At 35.3% G+C, this 9,233-nt stretch overlaps 1 long non-coding RNA gene across 1 annotated transcript; it reads right to left on the reverse strand.

Moving 5' to 3' along the window:
* Positions 1-4,576: 4,576 nt before the first annotated feature.
* LOC145789557 (uncharacterized) lies at positions 4,577-5,390 on the reverse strand. Its single transcript, XR_014327610.1, has 3 exons — positions 5,331-5,390; positions 5,147-5,231; positions 4,577-5,054 (listed from the first exon to the last, which is right to left on the reverse strand). It is a non-coding gene; the product is annotated as an uncharacterized LOC145789557 (long non-coding RNA).
* Positions 5,391-9,233: the final 3,843 nt, after the last annotated feature.

Genomic DNA, 9,233 nt, shown 5'->3' on the forward strand with positions numbered 1-9,233 from the left:
GAAGGGGAACAGGCTACTGTGTGTATTTTGAGGATGCATGGGTGGTGTAATGTACCATACTGAATAGATTGTTGTTTGTGGTGGTTTTGGTTATGAGGCTGCGAACATAGGAGTCGGTGCTCATCATTGCACCCAGGTAACGTATTCGGTGGTGTAATTATGCGATTGTATGGGGGAGTTCTCACCGTGTTGGTTTGTGGAGGGGGATAAGGATGTCGATGTTGTGCATTATGAGATTATGTCAATGTGGGGGGGGGGGGAGTTGGATAAGTTGATGGGTGTATGTTTGTTTTTTTAAAAATCCATGTGTTGGAGTGTTTGTATTCTCGTATTTGTTGGTGTTGGCAATTATAAGGATGGGGGACAACTTAATGCTGTTGTGTTCGTATGGTGATCATAACGTTGCCGTCATAGTTGATGTGGCATTCACGTATAGCAAACTGGTTAATCATCTATGTGAACGATTTGGGGGGGGGTGTCCGGGTTCGATGTCTATGTTCTTTAGGATCGCCGAGTACAATAAATTCAACATGGACAACGAGTTGAACTTCAAAAACATGATGTGCCTTGCCAGGTCTTTCCGAGTGAATCACGTTGACGTCGTTGTGGAATTGGACAAGGACTCATTGGTGAACGAACGCCGACAAGGCATCAATAAGAATTCAAAAGATGGACGCATGTATATAGGGGGTAATGACGTGACAAAAGATATGGGCGAAGATGATGACTTATTACCTAATTTTTGCATGCATGCGCGGAAGGTGGTGTCGGAGTCATGGGCTGATAGAATCAATAATGAGGGGCAGTGTTTTAAAGGTGGGGTTGCGAAATTTCAGAAAGTTCTCAGCAAATATGCTATTGAATGTGGGTTCCAATTTAAGTTCAAGAAGAATGACTCGGTTAGGATTATGACGATCTGCATGTTTAGTGAGTCAAAGGGAGTCCATGGTCTATCCATGCTGGGGTGATGAATGTGAATGGGTTTTTTTACTTGAAGAAATGGGACAACAAGCACATTTGCAGGGTTGTTGTGCATACTGTAAATAATCCGAGGATGGGTTCCGAACTGGTTGCTGATGTTATGGCAGAACACATATGTGACAAACCGCTAACGCGCCCAATGGATGTAAAGTATCATTTCCAGAAAGATTACGGATTGTAGGTTAGTTATCGTGTAGCTTGGTTGGGGGTTGAGAAGGCGATGGGGGGAAATTTTCAGTGATCATTCTGCCTCGTTCGACCAATTGCGGTGGTATAGCAATGCCATTATAGAATGCAAGCTAGGGAGTTATTTTAATCTAGATTTTGATACAAGCAACACACGTTGGTTCAATAGGCTTTTCATATCATTTAAAGCATATATTGATGGGTTCAATCAGTGTCGGTCGTTGCTACTTTTGGATGGTACGTTCTTGAAAGGGAGATTCAAAGGCAATTTGCTCGCCACTACCGCCAAAGATAGCAACACAGGTTACGCGTGCTTACCATTTTTTTTTTTACATGTTGTAATGCTTCAATTTCTGTGCACTACATGGTTGGCACACAATTTTATAATGTTTTGCAACGTATCGAAAATCACTAAACTGACAGTGCCACACAATTTTACAATGGTTTGCTTATGTCTTGCAGGGTTATTTCTAGCGGCGTTCGTATTTGTCGATTCGGAGAATGCATCAAACTGAGAATGGTTTTTACAAATCTTGCTAACATAGTTAATGGGTCCTGGTCGTTAACGTTTGTTTCAGATTGACATATTGGTCTCCTTGAATCCATACCTGTTATTTTTCTAACATCACACCATGCATTCTGTATGCAACATTTGCAAAGGAATTTGAGAGACAAAACGAAATATATCAACAACCCATACCGTATTGGGATGGTTAGTAAATTTCACGAATGTGCATATGCACCAACCGTGTCCGACTTCAACCAAAAGTTAGAATATTTTATATAATATGGCCGTCATTTCGCGACAAATTTCTTGAAGGATTTGGACCCACGCCATTGGGCCAATGCATATTTCATGTAATGATTGATTGCTTACTGCTAAATAAGTTTACCCATACCAACGAGAAACACATTACACATGCCACCAATTCATGTAACTGATATTTTTACCACAAATACGCAGGGGCAATCGGTACGGAAGAGATGTCATCTAATGCAACTAAATTGTTCAACAATTGGATAAAGGAAGCACGACATTTACCAATAACCAGGTTGGTTGACGCAATCAGAATACAGAGATTAAATCAGATGGCGGATCGTCGGGGAGCGTCCAACACATGGGCTGGAATGATATGTCCAAAAAAGGAGTACAAATTGGATAAGGCATACAAAGAGGGTAGATCATGGCCAGTTAGCCAGTCAAACAATGACGTGTACAAGGTCCACTCCCACCCATCTATGTTGGTAGATATTGGAAAGCGTACGTGTTCATGTTTTTAGTGGCAAATAAATGGGTTGCCGTATGAACATGTAATGGTCTCCATCGGGAACAGTGGCACAAATTTGAACGATTTAGTTGATCCGTATGGTTAGTTATATGGACATATACAAGATGGGACCAATCTAATAGAGTGAGAGGAGAACATAGAAGAATGTTTGACTTGGGTTGACTATATGGAGTTAAGGGGATAGGGGTGTGTTTGGCTTGGTGCAACTTTACTTCACATTTCTCATGGAGTTTAAAAACAATTATAGATAAAATAAAAATTATAATTTGAGTCTTGAATTTTTATTTCATTGTATGTCAAGCGAATTCTCTACTCATAAAATACTCTTCATCATTTTTAAAAATACACTCATAATTTCATAATTACTTAAAATTTAATTCATAAAATAATAAAGTTGATTGCTACTGCTTAGATTATAATTTTTTGTTTATGAATATAATACACAAATATTTTATGAATTTGTACATTTCTATTTGTCAAGTATAATTTTTTATTCCTAAGATACTCTTCATATCCATTCATTATCCCATGACCATTTAAAATTTAATATACAAAATAGAAAAATGTTAGGGACATAAAGAAAAAATTATCAAAAAATCCATCAAACACTCGCACATGGGTGTGGGGTCTCTATTATTATTGTTCAAAATAATAAGAATTACTAATAACTACTATTTAAATTTTAAAAGTTTACTGTTAACCGATTACAAAAGTATTTATTTATTTATTTATATAATACACAAATATTAATATAACCTACTATAGTGTTTGGGTCGTCTCTCATTCGCTATTTGTCTATCAATCTACATCTATCCGCTCAGTTAGATGCAGATTGAATGGGTCATGTGGTGTTTATACATTTTTTTGAGCTATTTTTCAGTAATTCTTTATTAATTTAGGTTATTATTATTTTTTTATTAATGAAAATAAAGACTCATCTTTTTATATTGGATAAATTACAAATACACTCTTTAAGATTTGATTAAAATACGAATCGCTCTCTGAGATTTTGAAAAATTACATTTCATTCCGTGAGATTTTTAATTTCATAACAAATAGCCCATTTTATTAATAAATCATCAAATCAATTAACAGTTTTTAATGATGTTAAAAATATGTTTCAATTAATAATTTAGGTAATTTTATTATTTTTATAAGCAATTATGAATTTTATTTTTAAAATTTTGTTAAATAAAAAATTCTAATAAGGGGGTATTTGTAATTTTTCAAACTACAAGGGGCAATCTGTATTTTAAGCAAATCTCATGGAGTGTATTTATAATTTACCCTTTTATATTTTATAATTAACAAATAATTACTAAATAAAATATCATTTTTTTAACACAAAATATAAAAACATAATATCATTCTATTAATGTTTGGCATGTAAGGTTGGAGTTATTTTAGTTATAAAGAGTTAAAATAGGCTAAAAAGTTAATAAGATAAAATATTACATTTAAATTAAAATTATTTTATTTTTTCTTTTATAAAAGTCAAAAAAACAAAAAAAAATTCATTCTAAATGAGATTTTTTAAACCTGATTAAAATAGTTAAAAAAATTAAAAAATTGACACACTTTCCAAATGAAGGATAAAAGTGTGAGTGGATTGGATTGGATTAGGTTATGTGACATTCAATTTGTCATCCGTCTTAATTTAGATGGATTAAAAAAATATATCTTCATCTATTTATTCGTATTATTAAAATTGCTCATTATGTGATTAATTCAAACTTTTTAATTTTAAATAGTGAAATAGATACTTGTGCAGGAGTATAACCAACCCATTTACATATGGAATGTAGGAATGGCAACGGGGCAAGGCGGGGCCAGGGATTACCCCCGTCCCCGATCTCCGAAAATAATACTCCCCCCCGGTCCCGTCCCCGATCCCCGACAGGGACCCTTATCTCGGCCCCATCCCGCCCCCGGTCCCGACCCCGGATAATCCCCGGTTTTTTTTTTTTAATGTAAAAATCTATAAACATCAATAAACATTCTCAATCACCTTCACTACTGGATGTATAAATTTTAGAATTTATCAATATCAACCCTAATAGCTTCATTTTTTTAATTAATTAGATCTGTAGCAACATCCATCAGTTGGAATATCATTTTTTCAATAAACATCCATTTAAAAAACATCATCTGTAGCAACATCCATAAATGAAGCTATCATCAATAAATCTGTAGCAACATCCATAAATCTGTAGCAACATCAATAAATCTGTAGCAATAGCAACATCCATAAATCTGTAACAACATCCATTTAAATCAAGAAATATCAATAAACATCTTGTATCAAAACATCAATAAATATTAATTCAGCAACCCATATATACACAACCCACACACAAAGCATCCTGTAGCAACAAAATAACACAACCAAAACATGTGTCCAGCAGCACACAAGAAAATTCAACAAGTAGCAAAAGTGAATAATTAATCCCAAGCACAACCCGCAAGGGATAGGTTACCCAAAAATTGAAATTAAAAATAAAAATAAAAATATCCATTACAACATAAAAAAACAAATCCATTGTTTCTTCAAACCCATACAAACCACACAACTTCCATCATCTCCTTCAACTTGAACTCCTGTTAAATAACAAAAAGAAAAAAAATAAATAATTAATACTAATAATAAAATGTAAAAAATGTTAATTACAACAAAAAAGATGACAACTAACACAAAAGTGGCACATGACTGATCCGACTCGATCTCATCATCATCATATATAGTTGCATAGCCCACCGATTCCAATGTTGAATTTCCTAAAAAGTAAAGAATATAAATTCAATAGTTAAATTATTCCATGGTAATATAAATAATAAAAAGTAAAATAATAATATGTAAATTAGATGAAATAATACCTTTCATCTCTTCACCCCACAACCAACTTTGTGTACACATTAATGCTTCTAATGTGTTTGGATGAAGTCTACTACGATGTGGACTCATCAACCTTCCACTAGTACTAAATGCTGACTCAGAAGCAACAGTGGATGCAGGAATAGCTAAAATGTCCCTAGCTATTGCCTGTAAAGTCGGATACTTTGGTCCACTAGCTTTCTACCAATTCAAAACATCAAAACCTGAAGTTCTTGGCAAAACATCATCTTCTAGATAATGGTCCAACTCTGATCTTACATTCTTCATTTTTTTACTTATCTTTCTACTAATAAACAAATCAAATTCTGAAAGGGTCTCTATAACAATTTCTGCAGAAGAGTCACCAACAACAACATCAGTCTCCATACCAACTCGGTGATGATACTCTTGCAACAAATCATAACAAATATGACGAACCCTATCAACTTCATCTTTAGCTTTGTCTCCATAAAGTTTTTCAAAATAAAACTCCAATACACTCATCTTATACCTAGGATCAAGTACAACAGCAACCCCAATAACACCATGTATCACTAACCAATATTTATCAAATTTCTCCACCATTTTTGATGCCATTGTTCTGATCACTTCAATTTCACAAGAGAGCCATTGAGACAGTGTCATCATAATCTCACATAAAGCTGGGAAACAAACATTGGCTGTGGGATACTTTGTACCAGAAAACAACTCAGTGATAGAAAAAAAAAATCTTAAACCTCCCACTAATCTCTCTAGCAAACTCTCATTCTTGCTCAGTTGGCACAGTCTTATATTGGGGCTCTCTAATTTTTAACCTAGAAAAGACATCCTTATACAATAAGGCTGTCTGAAGCATCAAGTAGGTCGAATTCCACCTAGTTGCATAATCAAGTCCTAATTTCTTAGTATGTGGAATACGCAATTGGTTAACTGTTTTTTCAAATTTTTTTACTCTTTTTGGTGTTGCTGTCCAATAAGCTACACTCTCTCGAATTTTCTTCACACCAACTCGTATGACATCTAATCAATCTTTCACTATCAAATTCAAAATATGCGCACAGCAACGCATATGAAACAAAGTACCACCCAACAAAAGCGATGAATTACTTAACTTATCCATCAACATGGTAATCATGGCATCATTTGTGGAGCAATTATCAACAGTAACAGTCGAGATTTTTCTATCAATATTCCAATCCATCATACACTCAAGCAAAGTATCACAAAGAACTTCTTTTGTGTGTGGACATGGAACATAAATAAACCTAACATATGATGTTCATAAACAAGTATTAACAACATGCAAATTGAACTGAATAAGATAGAATTTTTAAATGATTTGCAAATTTACAAAAATATACCTCAAAATGCGACTTTGCAATGTCCATGAATCATCAGTAAAGTGTGCGGTGACAACCATGAATCCTTTTTTTTGATTGCTAGCAGTCCACATATCAGTTATGATTGTCACCCTACTTTTATTATGCTCCACCAAACTCAATGTCTTCACCCTCTCATAATCATAAATCTTTAAAATATCACTTTTTATTGTATTTCGATAAGGCACTTTAAACATTGGTTGAAGTGCTGCTGAATATCGTTTAAAACCAACATGGTCTACGATAGAGAGGGGATATTCATGCAAGATTATGGCATGTGACAACTCTTTCCTAGCAAAATCTTGATCAAAGATATAAGAATTCATTTTTGGAATCTCTCTACTAAAGTTGTTAGTTAACACTTTTTGCCTCATGTCCATCACTTTTTTCCTAGTACAACTCTTATGGTGATCATGCAAATGCCTAGTTTCATTTTTTGAATCACCTCGAAGATGCTTATTACAATAATTACATATTGCCTTCCACACCCCATTAACTTGTTGTTTTTTAAAATGTTCCCACACAACACTTGGTTTTCTTTTAGTTCCTCCACAAGTAGTATTAGACTCTTCTAAATCAATAACATGTTGATTAGAGAGGGGAGACAGTGAGTTTGTAGGTGCGTTCGTAGCTGGCGATGAATGTTGTGACGCGTCACTCTCAAATGGTACTTGAGAGTTAACGGGTGCTTCAGAGTTAATTGGTGCTTCAGAGTTAAGATCTGACATTTTTAACCTTTATAAAAATAATATGGATTGAATTAATATAAATAAATTACGTACTCATCATCTTTTAAACAAATTATGACATTATTGATCGAAATACTACTTTATCATACAACTGAAATGAATTAGCGTCTTAGATTTGCTTCCTTACTGCTTGATTGTGTGCCATTCATTGTCAACAATTGGTCCTAAATCTTTAGTGCATCAAGAACTCACCTCAAATCTGCCATCATTCACAGCCTACCTCTATAGGCATGCCAATGATGTTGATGGCATAAGAAGTTCAATGACAGCTTCCACCACACTTCAAAATATATGATAATATCTTAAAAATATACCCTATGATAATATCTTAGAAAGTATACCCTATGAAATTAGAATCTTTTGATGTCAACATCTGCAAAATTGGACATGCAAAACATACTTCAAAATATATGATAATATCTTAAAAAGAAACAAATTTACACTAGAATAATAAATTATCACAATGAACATAATAGAGCTAAACAACTAAATATCTCAATGTAATTTATGCAACAAAGTTAAAACACTTGGGATAGATAGAATTTCCACATGAGGCCTTATGAGCAAGCTGCATAAATCCTTGATTTGGTTAAAAGATTAAAAACCATGTCTTTCCTTATAACTTAAACCAACATATCGTAGTATCCTCTTGTTCTATACTCTCAATCAAAACCGTGCAATTCTTTTGTTAGTCTAGTTTCTGGTTCGCAATGCAGAAGACCAAGCCAGATCTATATTGTAAAAAATATAAAATAGATTCAAAGAAAAAAAAAACAGATTCACAGACTCCTAATCTAGTTGATGAAGAAGGTTCAATATAAAATAGATTAAAAAAAAACAGATCTATATATATCCAGGGACAGATCTATAAAATAGATTTAAAAAAAAAAACAGATCTATAAAATAGATTCAAAAACAACACAAATCCAGCTGAGAGAGAGATATATATACCTAAACAGAGATGGGAGGCGCGGTGGTGACGGAGGGAGGATCGCCGGTGACGGAGGGAGGATCGCCGGTGACGGAGGGAGGCGCGGCGGTGACGGAAGGAGGAGAGAGTGACAAGAGAGAGAGAGAGAGAGAGAGAGATACCTAAACAGAGATGGGAGGCGCGGTGGTGACGGAGGGAGGATCGTCGGTGACGGAGGGAGGATCGCCGGTGACGGAGGGAGGCGCGGCGGTGACGGAGGGAAGAGAGAGTAACAGACCAGTGGCGAGAGAGAGAGAGAGAGAGGAGCGGCGTGAAGAGAGGCTTCAAGTGTGTGTGTCTGATCTGTGAAACCCTAACAAAGACAAGCATATGTATATATATATATATATATCCAAGGACAAAAGGGTCATTTTAGCTCGGGGACCATGCGGGCCGGGGCGGGGGCCGGGGGGCGGGGCTGGGGCCGGGCCGGGTCCGGTTTTGAAAAACATATCCCCGTCTCCGGCCCGGATATCATCGGGGATGGATTTTTGAATACCGTCCTCGGCCCGTAGGGGATATTTTTCTGTGAATAACCACTAAATTTGGGGTCGGGGGGTCGGGTCACCGTCGGGTCGGTTTCAGATTGCCATCCCTAATGGAATGAACAAAAATGCTTAGTCCACTAAAACAACGATAGCTTGATTCTACCCAAATGAGGCGGTCGGACGATTGGCGTAATTCTTGTTAACTGTGCCTATTATTTTTATCATTCGATATATCAGCCGAAATTTGTTTGAATGACCAATCAAATGACCAGTGTATATAAATGTTGAAAAATAATAATTTTTCGACAACTTTAATTCA

Source organism: Camellia sinensis, chromosome 1, assembly GCF_055761805.1.
Source record: "Camellia sinensis isolate YWXY chromosome 1, ASM5576180v1, whole genome shotgun sequence".
In the NCBI taxonomy this organism is placed as follows: domain Eukaryota; kingdom Viridiplantae; phylum Streptophyta; class Magnoliopsida; order Ericales; family Theaceae; genus Camellia; species Camellia sinensis.